Below are 15,396 nucleotides of genomic sequence, written 5' to 3' on the forward strand. Positions count from 1 at the left end.
CTCGACGGCGAGTTTTCGTGGGTCGGTCATCTTGCTGTCGAGGAGGTGTTGCCTTAATTCCACGAAACAGTTGTTGGAGAGATGTTCCCAAACAATGAGGTCGACCAGCTGCCCGTAGGTGGTGACCTTGCTACCCTTGATCCACCCCTCTAGGGCCCGGCTGAAAAAGTCCACATATTCCACCCAGGTGGTACCAGGGATCGTGCTGCAGTCTCTGAACCGCTGGCGGTACATTTCCGCGGTTAGCCCGTAGCGGGTGAGCAGGGCCTCCTTCATGTGGTCGTAGGAGGTCATCACCTCTTCTGGCAGCTGGAGCAGTGTGTCTCGGCCTTCACTAAGGAACCGACCCCACAGGCCGGCACCCCAGTCCTTTCGGGGCACCCGATGGGAGGTCATGGCCACCTCGTATGCCTTGAACCATTGTTGGATGTCGTCATTTTTATAGTACTCCTTGACGACATCTTTAGGGATATGTACCTTGGCTTCGGCAGGCGGTAGGGTGTCTCTATTACTGGGGGTGTCGGTCCCCCCTTTCTTTGCCTTGAGCTCGAGCTCTTTGAGACTTCGCTCGTGTTCAAGGGTCAGTCTCTTTTCTTCCAACTCTCGATGCCGTCTCTTCTCTTCTATCTCCTCTTGTAGCCGTAGCTGCTCTAGGGCCAGTTTCTTTTCCGCCAGCTGGAGTTCGCCGTCCAGCCGCAGTCGTGCGAGCTCTAGTTCGTGGTTCCGGACCTTCTCCCGTTCTCGTATCTCCTCTTCGGAGAGGCCGGTTTCTAGGCTGTTTCTTCCTCCGGTTGCCGGAGTCGGTGCGGTTGATGTGGCCACCGTCAGGAGCAGGGGACCTTCGTCCTGGGAGGGGCCTGCCTCGGCCTCTAGCCAGGTCCTCAGGGCTTTCTGCATCTCTTCTTTGGTACCTAGGCCGGTGGTCGCAATGCCCTTGTCCTTGCAAAACTGTTTCAATTCTTTGTGCGTGTATTCCTCCAACCGTTCGGGCTGGAACTCCGTGGTCGCGTTGTTTTCTTGGTTGCTCATGACTTCCGTTTGTCTGGATGGGTAGCTAGTGGGTTACTGGCTTGTACGTACTGCGTTCGGCTCGGATCCCGTCGCTGGCCACCAAATGTTGGAAGGCGGACCTTGGGGAGTCGGAGAGACCACCCAGAGGGGCCCTCACACTGCACGAAGTAGCCGAGCGCTGCTGAGAAGCCTCCGAGGAGATCCTTCTCCTATCATGTACTAGCACAGTAACACCACCACACAGGACTCAAGGAGGTTGTCTCAAGACGAGCAATTCTTTATCAGCACTTAAAGGGTACGGGATCAATATTTACACGGAAGGGATCAAGGGATCCACAAAAGTCTCAGTGTCTCTTTAGAAGGGAAGGGGTAGCGGGACAGTCTTTGGCAGGAGCCTGGGACGAGGGTACCTGGGGCCCAGTTCTTATCCTCAAGCTGGAGGACCTCCGGATCTCGGAGGGGTCGAGCCGCGACGGCGTCCGTAGGGCTCTGGCGTTCAGTTCGTGGAGGGCCGCGACCAGGTCAGCGGGGCTCTCAAGATGGTTTCTGTTCAGCTCGAGCCGCGACGTTGTCAGCAGGGCTCCGAGGGAGGTTTCAGCGAGGTTGGGCCGCGACAACGTCAGCAGGGCCCCGATGTTCCGGGTGGCTTCAAGGTTTCAGCAAGAAGGAGCCGCGACGCAGTCTGCAGGGCTCGTGGTGGTTTCAAGCAAGAGTTCTTCTCCGTAGGGTCAGCCGCGATTCGATCAGCAGGGCTCTCGACTCCGGGATACAACTGCCGGTCTGTTGCGAGGTCGCCCCAGATATAGGCCTGGGGTCCTTTGATGTCCGGACCCTTGCGCCCGGGGGGCGGAGAGGCCGGGTTGGGAGCGGGCAGACGCCCAGCAGGAGAGGCGCCCGGCCCAGGAGAGATGGAGGCCGATCGCACCTCGGTGTGTGGGGACGGTTGGGGGTCCCATCGATCCCGCCCTCCGCCAGGGGCGAGGAAGTGTTCACGTGATACCCCCTGGCCAGTTCCTGGTGCCTCAATGTCTGGGCCTTGCTGGGGCCGAGGCCGGGTTGAGCGGGGTCATGTGGGCTGATGTGCAGGGTCACGTGGCAGGCAACAAAATGGTGGAGCCCCGAGGTGTAGGTGACCTCGTGCGGCTCGAACGGGTGGCCCGTGGAGGCCAGGGCGGGGAACGGGCCCAATCCCAGGGAAGTCAGGACCACGCCACGAGGCCGGGTCCAACAAGAACCAATCAAACACTCACACCCAGTCAACAGATCTGGGTTTGATCCATCACCGTTCTTTAGCCCACTCTGCCACGCCAGTTCAGACATGGCCATATGCAAATCAGTCCGACCCTGTGCCTCATGGGAGCAGTCCAGCCCGAACTGCCAAGCCATGCCTTCCCTGGACCGGAAACAAGCTTCCTAGGACCAGTTTCTGGCATTTCAGCCGTCTTCAGCCAGGCTTGCTTGAATCCAGTGGCAAAGTGAGCAAGGGACTCACGTCTGAGCATACCCTGCCAACTTATGGCAAACAAAGTGGTACAAAACGGGGTGGTGATGGACGCAGCATGAGAACCAATCAAACACTCACACCCAGTCAACAGATCTGGGTTTGATCCATCACCGTTCTTTAGCCCACTCTGCCACCCCAGTTCAGACATGGCCATATGCAAATCAGTCTGACCCTGTGCCTCATGGGAACAGTCCAGCCCGAACTGCCAAGCCATGCCTTCCCTGGACCGGAAACAAGCTTCCTAGGACCGGTTTCTGGCATTTCAGCCGTCTTCAGCCAGGCTTGCTTGAATCCAGTGGCAAAGTGAGCAAGGGACTCACGTCTCAGCATACCCTGCCAACCTATGGCGAACAAAGCGGTACAAAAGGGGGTGGTGATGGACGGAGTATGAGAACCAATCAAACACTCACACCCAGTCAACAGATCTGGGTTTGATCCATCACCGTTCTTTAGCCCACTCTGCCACCCCAGTTCAGACATGGCCATATGCAAATCAGTCTGACCCTGTGCCTCATGGGAACAGTCCAACCCGAACTGCCAAGCCATGCCTTCCATGGACCGGAAACAAGCTTCCTAGGACCGGTTTCTGGCATTTCAGCCGTCTTCAGCCAGGCTTGCTTGAATCCAGTGGCAAAGTGAGCAAGGGACTCACGTCTGAGCATACCCTGCCAACTTATGGCAAACAAAGTGGTACAAAAGGGGGTGGTGATGGACGGAGCATGAGAACCAATCAAACACTCACACCCAGTCAACAGATCTGGGTTTGATCCATCACCGTTCTTTAGCCCACTCTGCCACCCCAGTTCAGACATGGCCATATGCAAATCAGTCTGACCCTGTGCCTCATGGGAACAGTCCAGCCCGAACTGCCAAGCCATGCCTTCCATGGACCGGAAACAAGCTTCCTAGGACCAGTTTCTGGCATTTCAGCTGTCTTCAGCCAGGCTTGCTTGAATCCAGTGGCAAAGTGAGCAAGGGACACACGTCTGAGCATACCCTGCCAACTTATGGCGAACAAAGCGGTACAAAAGGGGGTGGTGATGGACGGAGCATGAGAACCAATCAAACACTCACACCCAGTCAACAGATCTGGGTTTGATCCATCACTGTTCTTTAGCCCACTCTGCCACCCCAGTTCAGACATGGCCATATGCAAATCAGTCTGACCCTGTGCCTCATGGGAACAGTCCAGCCCGAACTGCCAAGTAATGCCTTCCCTGGACCGGAAACAAGCTTCCTAGGACCGGTTTCTGGCATTTCAGCCGTCTTCAGCCAGGCTCGCTTGAATCCAGTGGCAAAGTGAGCAAGGGACTCACGTCTGAGCATACCCTGCCAACTTATGGCGAACAAAGCGGTACAAAAGGGGGTGGTGATGGACGGAGCATGAGAACCAATCAAACACTCACACCCAGTCAACAGATCTGAGTTTGATCCATCACTGTTCTTTAGCCCACTCTGCCACCCCAGTTCAGACCATCCAATCCCGGCGTTGATGTACGCGGACGATGCTGTGCTAATGTCCCGTACTCAAGTGGGTTACAGCACGTGGTGGATAGTTTTGCCCTCTTTATGAACGTGTTGGGCCTTAGAGTGAACATCTCGAAAACTTTCATCATGCGCTGTGGTCGAAATCCCAAAATTAAAAAGGCCATGTTTATAGCAGGACAGAAGCTTGATTCCACTAAACAATTTTCTTACTTGGGTATCTTGTTCAACCAGAATGACTCTTGGGTCCGGCAGTGGCAGCGATAAAACTTGCATTGGTTCGCTCGACTGCCGCCCTTAAATCCTTCTCCATGAAACTAGGTACCAGACCGCCGGCAGAATTAATTAAGATTTACAAAGCTAAATGCAGGTCTGGTGCAATGTACGGTAGTGGGGTTTGGGGCTTTGCTGACTCTGCTCCCATTCAGGCAGTTGAAAACTCCTTCTTGAAATTTATCCTCGCAGTACCCAAGAGTTCCTCTAACTATAATTGTCATGCAGAATTGGATCTTCCTTTTATATCTGATCTTATTAAACTTGAACCAGTGTTACTATGGCACAGGATGTGGACTAAAGATGAAACCAAGTTTAATAGAGATATACTGATAGATATCTTGGAATTGGAAGGAGTGATGAGGATACCATGGCTGAGATATGTACGTAAATTTTTAGCTGACATGGGAAAGCTGGATTATTTTTTAAATCCTCTTACTATCTCAGCCATATCGCGTATGGAGTTGAAGAAGGAGGGCCTTGCTTTTTTGGATTCCGCAAGAATTTCTGTGGAAATCCTAAAACCTACTGTCCTGCAACATCAATTAATTTTAACAACTTTTAATATTCAACCCTATTTGCTGTATGTCCCTGTATGTCCCTGGTAACTATGATAGTATCCTATTATCACGTTTCAGATTTGGAATCTTCCACAGATTGGTTAGTTTTCCTATAACAAATGATTGGACGCACAAATTATTGCCCTGTCCTTGTGATGATGTTTCCCCTCAAAGTACTATCCATGTTGTTTTATTTTGTAAATTTTACAGTTATATTAGGCACACAGTTTTACTGCCCTTTTTGAGAGAGGTGGGTCATCGGCAATGTCGTTTGGCTATGTTAGATATCCTACATTTGGATAATCATTTTTGTGTTTCCACAATTACATTGTTTTTAAAAAAAGTGATTTGCACTAGGAAAAGTATAATATAATGCACTTTATTAAGTCCTTGAATGAGTTGTATTAATAATTCTGGTGTTTAAGCCATTGAGTTATCGCTAAATGAACAGTTGTGACTTTTTTAAACGCAATGATTTTTTTTTTAATGCATGCTTTTATGGTTGTTTTTAACAATCGAATAAAGTTATATTTGATTTGATTTTGATTTGAGTGGGTGCAGACATGTAAGTCTACACTTTTGAGTAACGTTACACTCAGAAATTGTGAATAGCCAAAAGTCGTGAAGTTACTCAAAAGTGTAAGTGTGAAGTTATTTGTGTAATTTACTCAAAGGTTAAACTTCCTTTGTGAATAGTGAATAGCCTCATTAGTGTCTGTATGACATAGCCCCATTGCCATTGTTTCAGCGTGTCTGCCAATGTCAGTGTCAGCTAGTGTTGATGTATCAGTATAGCCACCTCATTGTCCAAATGTCACTGTCCCTTTAACAGTGCCAGCGTCTTCAGGCCATCACATTCTCTTGCCAGTTTCTGTCCGATGTCAATATCACAGGTCAAACATGCTCATCTCAATGTCTGTGTCACTGTCCCAGTGTCCGAATTTCAATGTCAGTGTCCCAAGTAACTGTAACTGTCCAAGTGTCGGTGTCTAACTCCCTAAACCTCTTCACAGAACTTAAATCACAGCAGCCTGTTTGCTTTGCTCCTTTTACCTTCAGTGATTCCATTTAAAAACTCAATTTAACACTGCATTAAAAAGGAGTAGGTTGTGACTCTGGGAGCCTTCCCATGCTCCTTGCTTCTACCTGTCCCCTTTGTCTGAGGTAAAAGACCCTGCTAAAAAAAATGACGTATTGTTATAAAATTTTGAATGCATAAGATGTGAAGTTAGATTATGACGGTTGCCCTTCGCACTTTATGTGTTATTTTAGTGGTTCGTTGAGGAGTGGGTGTACGTACCCCGACGGCTAGAGCAGTCGTCCACGAAGCTGGGGAGCCGGTTTCGAGTCTCGGCAGGAACGCTCAACATCCTGTGATTTTGGGCAAATTACTTAGGGGCACATTTATGTTTCCTGGCACATCCTTGCAAATCAGCAGGGATGCGCCAGGAAAGATGCGTCACGCAAGTTTACCCTTGCGCCACCACAGATGCGCCGCATTTACAATGCAGCACATCGTGGCGCAAGGATAAACAGATGCGTGACGCATCTGATGGCATAAGGGGTGGCGCATTGCTGGAGTCGTGTCGCAAGCACGACGCAACTCCAGCAATGCTCAGGGGCTGCCCATACCGAACATGCTGCGTCATGCCTTACGCCTGCTTCAAGCAGGCGCAGGGTTTTGACGCAGCAGCGTCGGAAAAGTGACTCGATTAAATCTTGTAGATTTCACTGCGTCACTTTTCCGAGGCTTTTTCCGACGGAACGCCCACCCTGCATACATTAAACCCGACGCAGGTTTAATGTAGCGCAGGGCTTTACAACGTGACGCATCTCCCTAGATGCGTCACGCTGTAAATAAGGCGCAACATGGTGCATGGTTTACGCCGCCGCTGCGTCACAGAAGTGACGCAACGGCGGCGTAAATGTCTCGCAAGGGGCTTGTAAATCTGCTCCTTAATTTCCCCGTGCCTAGCTAAATGAATGTGTCGGTCTGTAATGCAACTGGTGCTCATGTAAAGCGCTCTGATACCTTCGGGTCAAGCTTGCGCTACATAAAACCGCAAGAAAAAACACAAGACAGGCCTAGGCTCCATTGCACAGGATGCTGCAGCCTTGGCCCACACTGTGGAATCAGCTGCCAGGGAAACGAGGCAAATGAAAAAAGCCTTTTTGGCAGAAGGCGAGTGGTAGGGCACCGTGCCCTGCTCGGGTGTGCCAAAAGGCCCCAAGCTGCCCTGCCAGAAACAGAGCAGCAGCCGGGGAGGTGGAGGGACGTCATTTTCTAAAAGCAGCCCCGCATCAGCAATAAAAAAGATAATTAAATCTCTATTTACTGCGTGGACCTGAGAAGAATGTTTAAGTAAGAAGCCGATATTCAATCATACCATCACTTGAGCATCATGGACATCTATTAGGATTCTGTCGTCGTTTTAGAGGTTTGAATAATTAATAAGCCACCGTCACCTGCGGAAGGATACTTTGTTAAAGACGAATTACCAGATCTCCTAGGGATCATCTAGCTAACTTCCCGACATTGTGTCCTTTTCAAATAAATTGTATTAATTGTTCATTTAAACATGGCTCAAAACATAAGCATAACATACATTTATTTGGTTAAAACATATTAACGGCTTTACTACACAGTCATAAGAGAGAAAAGCAAACTCATCAGATACTAAATCAATAAGATGTAATTGTGATCCAGACGTTTCCAGAGCGTCATTGTCCTGATGGCTCCTCAATGGGACTGAAGTCAAAATAGGTGCAATGGAGGCCTGTTCACAACAGAGATTATAGAGACTTTTTCAGTGAGAAATTCATCTTGGAAACACTTTTCATCTGTATTATGATGGTGTCCCTTTTCAGGGTGATCACAACTTAAAGTTCGTCAAATAGCCCGGGTCCATGAGAGTCAGACGGAGAGAACTAAGGGGCATATCAACAAGCAGGCGATAAAAAATTATCGCCGCTTTTGCGGCCGTTTTCGACTGAAAAGCGGTGATAATTTTATCGCCTAATCAGCAAGGTTACGCTGACGCGTGAAACCTTGCTTTAGCGTCAGGATTCCTAACGCCCAGCTTTGCATCTCTAATGAGATGCAAAGTGGGCGTTCCTGACCTGGCATGACAGGAGAAATGTCGCTAAGCGACATTTCTCCATCAGCAAGCCTAACGCTATGAAGCATAGCGTCAGGAAAAGTAGCGATAACCCCTGTTATCGCTACTTTCCTTACGCCTGCTTCAGGACTGACTTAGCCATGTTATCCTATGGAAGGTGAATATCATGGCTAAGTTTGTGAGTCCATATCAACTAGCTAACGTGAGATTATCGCTGGGTTTCCAGCGATAATCTCACGTTAGTCAGTTAGCGCTAGGATTGTTATCGCTGATGAGATAAGCATTGCTAATAGCACGCTATCTCAGCGATAAAAATCGGCGCTAGCCAGCGATAATTATCCGAGCGCTAAGTGCGCTCAGCGATAATTATCGCCGGTTGTTGTTTATATGCCCCCAAGGGGCATATCAACATAGGCTTTATCTCTGCTTTTTTTGGCTTTAAAAGCCAAAAAAGCAGAGATAAAACTAGCACCCTATCAACAACAGGGTGCTAACATGCAAATTCGCATGTTAACACCCTTTTTACTCTACGCTTCCCCTTGCATCTCTAATGAGATGCAAAGGGGGCATTCCAGAGTAAAATAATAGGAGAAATGTCGCTAAGCGACATTTCTCCTATTATCAAGAATATCGCTAACCCTGTTAGAGACAAAAAAAGCAGCGCTAACCGCGGTTAACGCTGCTTTTTTACGTCTGGTATTTTTCTGACTTAGCCATGATATCCTATGGAAGGAGGATATCATGGCTAAGTTTGTCTGTCCCTATCAACAAGCTAACGTGACATTATCGCTGGGTTTCCAGCGATAATCTCACGTTTGCCACTTAGCGTGAGGATTTTTATCGCTATTGAGATAAGCGTTGCTAATAGCACGCTATCTCAGCGATAAAAATCAAAGCTAGCCGGCGATAATTATCCTAGCGCTAAGTGCGCTTAGCGATAATTATTGCCGGTTGTTGTTGATATGCCCCAAAGGGGCATATTAGCAAGAGCTGGCGATATAATTATCGCCGCTTTAGAGTCCGTTTTTGGGCGAAAAGCGGCGATAATTTTATCACTAAATTAGCAAGGTCACGCTAACGTGTGAAACCTTGCTTTAGCGTGGGGATTTCTAACGCCCAGCTTTCCATCTCTAATGAGATGCAAAGTGGGCTTTCCTGACCTGACATGATAGGAGAAATGTCGCTAAGCGACATTTCTCCTATCATCAAGCCCCACGCTATGAAGCAGAGCGTCAGGAAAAGTAGCGATAACACCTGTTATCGCTACTTTCCTAACACCTGCTTCAGGACTGACTTAGCCATGATATCCTATGGAAGGAGGATATCATGGCTAAGTTTGTGAGTCCATATCAACAAGCTAACGTGACATTATCGCTGGGTTTCCAGCGATAATCTCACGTTAGCCACTTAGCATGAGGATTTTTATCGCTATTGAGATAAGCGTTGCAAATAGCACGCTATCTCAGCGATAAAAATCAACGCTAGCCGGCGATAATTATCCTAGCGCTAAGTGCGCTTAGCGATAATTATCGCTGGTTGTTGTTGATATGCCCCAAAGGGGCATATTAGCAAGGGCTGGCGTTATAATTGTCGCCGCTTTAGCATCCGTTTTTGGGCGAAAAGCGGCGATAATTATATCGCAATATCATCAAGGACACGCTAGCGCGTGTTTCCTTGATGTAGAGCCCGTTTTTTCACAGCCTCGCATCGCTAATGAGATGCAAAAGAGGCGTGGCTGTGAAAACAACACGTTAATATCGTGAAGGCAGCTTCGCGATATTAACAAGGAGGTGCAGCGATAAAAAAAATCGCGCTACCTCAGTCTTAACTCAGGAATTTAACACCTGTTAAATTCCTGACTAAGGCATACTTTTAATGGGATATGGATTATGCTGATAGGACCACAGGGTCCTATCAGCAATGTTATCGCTGTTTTCAATGGAACATCGCTGGAAAACCAGCGATGTTCCATCGAAAACACCGATATCGCTGAAATATTATCGCCATAGCGCTATCCGTTGTAAATATAGCGTTATCATGGCGATAATATTCAGCGATAGCTGGCGATAATTTTTCTATCGCTATGAACGGCCAGCGATAATTATCGCTGGCCGTTGATAATATGCCCCTAAATAACTACATTGAGTTCCTTCACATCACTGGCCCTTTGGTGATGCACAAATGTATTTTATGTGTTCTCGTGATGCTGGTGTTCCTTGGTTACTGAGGCGGTTGGAGGTAGGCTTGAAGATTGAGATGCCCTCAGCATGTCTATGGAGGTGTAGAACTTGGTTGGGTGTGTCCAAGCACTTTCTTCCAGCTGCAAGAACTTTATGCAGGGTCTTTTGCAGCGTATTCAGACTGCGATGCTCATAGAAATGAGAATGTGTGAATGGTAATGGGAACATTTTCTTGACGTCCAAAATTGGTAGATCATGTGTGGGAAATCATGCGGTAAACAAGTCATAAAGCCTTTGCAAGCTTCAAAAAGTCACTATTTGAAGGGAAGAAGTTAATGTTAAGGTCCTCATGACCAATGAAATGAAGGTTATTGCAAGTCCCATTATTGAGGAAGAAAGCGGTGTAAAAACCCGAGCAGCTGGGGTAGCTATTGAGTGCAGATGCTGAAAAAGACGCCTTTCAGTGCAAGGAAATGGACCTGGATGAAGAAAAATATTCTCAAGGCGACCGCTGTTCTTTCACTAACTTCATATTCCAGGGAAATCTGTGAGAAGTGTGGGCTAAATCAAGATCAACTCCCACAATGAGCAGGCACTTAAGCTCCCTGCCCCTATCTTTCTTCTTGTAATATCTTTACCAATAAACAAGCAAAAATGCTAAATTGTGGCCTATGATCTAGGTAGACAGTGAGGACTTGCTTCTGTTTGAGGTAAATCTAGTAAAGTATCATGTCACTGGCATTCAGAGGTATGCTTTGGTACGCTTCAAAGGTCAGTAAATGATTTGATTCCCTTGCCCATGGTATCGAGTACAGCAATATCAATTTCTGCAGAGAGCAAGCCCCTGGAAATCGATCTGTAAGAAGGTGCCAGAGAAGGAAAGGAGAGCTACTACTAGTAAATACAGAGAAATAGAGAAAGGATAGCGGAAAAGCAATTAAAAAGCTACTCAAATGAGCTCTTCTGGGGATCAAAACTTCAGTGGTATGCATTCCATAGGAGAGACAGTCCTGATCTCTGTTACTAAATTTGTGATTGAGAAATGCATGTGCGCTTTTACAAGATTTGTTCGACCTACGAAATAGCCTTGAAGAAGTCAAGACCCTTCCGTGTTGGAGAAACGATAAGGGCTACGTTTATCGAGCTTTCCCTGACCATTCCTTTCAGTCTTAATGTGACAGCCATACATGTTGAATAGGATTCCAAAACTACAAGAGATTTCCTACTGTCTGATTTAAACGTACTTTGAAAGTGTAAATGTTTCCTGTTAAAGTGAACAAGACAATTTAAACAATTTGGTGTTAATCATCGATAGAGGACAGTGAATGAAGAGATGTTTGCTAGAAAATGTCACTCACAAGAATATATGATGCAGCCTGAATTTGCTTACCAATACAATAATGTGAAACTGTGTGCGTGCGTAAATGGTTGAGTTGGGTTGTATGTAGGCCTGGGCAAAAATTTAGTTCCGTTCGCGGAAATTGCGATAATTTGACATTTTCGCGTTCCGCGGAGAGCGCGAAAATGTCAAAATTTCCGCTTTCCGCAGCTTGGCGATAATTTGTTTCTTGCTCACGCTGTAAAATAATACATTCTCGCGAGCGATCGCCTTACCCGAATCCCTGCGTTCGCCGACAAGTTTTCTTGATCCGGTTGCGTTCTCCATGAGATGTTGGATTGTTTTTAGCCATTTGCGCTGTCTCGCAACAGTTCGCGCCCGCTGTGACATCATGCGTCACGCGATCACGTCTTTCTTCTCGCGATCATGCACCGCGAGAACCCTCAAAACAAGATGGCCGCGCCCGCGAGCAACCACATGGGTAAGTTGGCGACCCGCAACCATGCAGAAAATCTCGCGAACATGCGGGAAAAAAAATTCCGCATCTTAGCGATATTTCCGCTTGTTTGCGATAATTTTAAACATTTTCGCGATAATTTGCAAAAGGGGATTTCGCAAATTCCGCCCACCCCTAGTTGTATGTCAAAATGCCAAGGCCAAAAGTATCGATCTACACTTATCAACTCCAGACTATGAAGTATTTATCGTCAACGTAAGTGGAAGCAACGCTTTACTATTCTTCACTACACATCATCTTACCTTGATGATACATGGGAGTTAGCATTGTGTAGTAGGGGTACTTTCAGGTCAACATAAGAAATTTGATATTCTGGTAGAACACATACTGGTGACTGAGGACGTTTGAATTTTAATGTGCATGCGAATGGACCTGATCTTCGTTATAGTGCACTTATCAGTAATTTCTGGAAATAAAAAAAGCTTAGGTAAATCCCTTCATGACTTGATATGTATTCACCTCATTACAGACTGGAGGGAATCTTTAAAATTGAGTGGGCAGAACCTGCAGATTTTCACTCATGTAATTCCTCAGAGTTACCTAAAAACTCCATGAAAGTCTGTGGAGTGCCATCAACGGGTGGAAAATATGATTGTCTTATGGCTCGCAGTGAAATTTAGTGCCAGTAGCAGGAGCAGTGCTGGAAAATCTATGCAAACTGCACCATGTGGTGCGCAAGAGCATTTGTGGCCATCTAATTTATTTTGCTGGCTCTCAAGTAGAAAATCTACTCGAGCAACAGCAAATCAACTTTAGAAGCAGCCCTCTGACAGCACGTGTTGCGGAATCGTGCTAGGCAACACCAAATCTAGCTCGCATTTCTGGCAACAGGCAGGAAAACAATTCCGCCAAGTGGCAATTGGCAGAATTTGGCTGGAACTCTGAGCTACAAAAGTAACACTAAGTCGCCAAATTCTGCCAATTCCACAGGAAGAATGAAGCATTCCACCTACCCCAGGTTTATTTCACTTATTTGCCAATCTTTATTGACTTGAAAAAAATGTCATGTTGCTTGTTAATGGGTTAGTTCTCAATTTTACTTACTGGCGGAATATTTTTCACAGGAGTTAATTTGGCAGACCCTAACCCAGATAGTAGTTGAAGATGTGACCGTTATTATTGTTCCATTAACTCCTACACTGTTGAGAAGAAATGGACCTGCTTAAAGGGAGTGCACAAGAAATATAAGGGACAGATAGAAACTTCATACTTAGGGCCTGATTATGATGTCGGTCAGAAAGGCTCCGAACGAAATTCAGATTTTCCTAGACCGTGTCAGAACCTATGTTTCTGACCGACTCGGAAACATTTCCGACCGACCGATTACGATAGAAGGAAATTGTTTGATCATTCTGACTCGGTTACGACCGGCATTTGGATAATCTGAGTCGGTCGGAGTCGATTCCTACAGCTCAATGGACAGCGTTTCCATCCGACCGATTACGATGCCGGATTCCGACAGCCTTTCCGACTCGGTCTGTCCGACACAAAAAGGCTGACGGGAACTAACTTTGGGGGCCCGTAGCAGGTCCCCCTTTACCCGGCAGCCTCCAGTTGGGGCTTGTGGGGGTACCCGTGGTACCCCTCTTTCAAACCCTGTGCAGTGTGGCAGGCACCTTGGGGTGCCCACCACAGGGTGCAGGGTTTTTCGCAACCACCCCTTTTTGCAATGGGAGCCTGTGTTGTCAGTCGGAACACAGGTTTCCATTGAGTCAAGGGGAGTCCGACGAATGTTGTTCGGAACCATCATAATCGGTCAGTCAGACTCCCCGAACCCAAGTTGGTCGGAAACAATTCCGACAAGGAGTCGGTCGGAATCCTTTACGACCGACATCGTAATGAGGACCTAAATCTTCAGTGAAATGGTGGTTGGTAGGCCTAGGCAGAACTTACATTACGTTGCAGTAATCAGAGTAATTTCAGTAATTCTATTTTACTCTTTGACGTGGTATTTCCGATAATTACGCAATTACTCCTGCTAGCCTAACGAGGAGTAATTTGGTGGAAAAAATCCTACCACAAGAGCACATTTAGGGAAGGCGATCAGCCTCTCTTGCTCGCTATTCGTATTCTGCTGGTTTTAGTGCTGTTTCTTTGCACAAAATGCATCCTTGCATCCAGTTTGGAAGTGAGGGTGTATTTTGCACTAAGAAAATAGGGCTTAATGCCGGTAGTAAATTGGGGCAAAATCCTACCCTAAGACCACATTTAGCGAGTGTGAGCAGCTGCTCACACATGCTATTCGTATTCTGTTGCATTTAGAACTATTTCTTAGCGCAAAATGCACGTTCATTTTGGATGTGAGGGTACCTTTTTGCACTAAGAAATAGTGCTAAATGCAGAATTACTCTTCTCAGGTAATTAAAGCAAATCTTATGGTTTTCTTAGGTAATTTTGTGTGATTATGCTACACTGAATTTCGTGAGTTACGCCCACTCTTAGTTATTGGACCCAGAAGTAAATAGATCCAGGATATGTACCAAGTTGGATTGTTCCAAAAAACATTGAGAGGAAGAGATAGGCGATAATTTAGAAGTGTTCATGAATAGCTTGCTTTAAATGCATGAAATGAATTCTAGAAGAGTAACAAAGGATGAGAGTACAGTTTAAACCATCTAGATCCAAGGTCAGAATATATAGCATCAGACATACCAGCTGTCAGTGTACGAGGAAAGCAACATGGCTTAGCGAAGAAGGACAGAGCAGAATATGCTTACAGAACTCTATGACTCAAATACACTGGTTAAGGTGACCCTTCTTTTGGTGCACCACAGACAAGCATAGTTTATTGTAGGTGGAATTGACTGAATATCAAGAAACTGATTGAAACTTCGGAATATGTGGCAGTCCAAAAGTTACCCACAGTTATTATCTTGAAAGATACCAATCTAGCTTTTAATTTATGACAAAGAGTAAGGGTCCCTCTAACAACCACCCACTTCCAATTGAAGAGGTCATTTCAATCAGTGCACAGCAAACCTTTAGCAGAACTCATTATCATTGCTATTTTGTTGCACTACGCAGAAAAGCATCCAGAGGGGCGCTTGATTTCTTCTTTTTATTGGCCTGCTTTATCAAGCAGTTGGCAAATGAGATTAGTATAGTAATCCCAAACAAATGTCAGGAATACCTTAAAGAACAAGTCCAACCTTTAATGACATTGAGTTGCTTTTGCCGAAACAAAAACAAAATATTACTAATTCACTAAAGTAAAGATTTTACAGAGTAGGGTCAGACTACAGGATAAACATTTTAAAAACAAGTCCTAGGAGTAGAACACAGTCTAAAGTATTATAGACATAATTGTAAAGCCATAATATGTGTTCCTGAAAACTTCATTTGGTTGTTTATATTTCAAGTGATTGTAAGGAGTTGTACTTGTTTACACTTCACTGCCGTTAAAAGTAG

This window comes from Triturus cristatus, chromosome 11 (genome assembly GCF_964204655.1).
Source record: "Triturus cristatus chromosome 11, aTriCri1.1, whole genome shotgun sequence".
NCBI classification, from domain to species: Eukaryota; Metazoa; Chordata; class Amphibia; order Caudata; family Salamandridae; genus Triturus; species Triturus cristatus.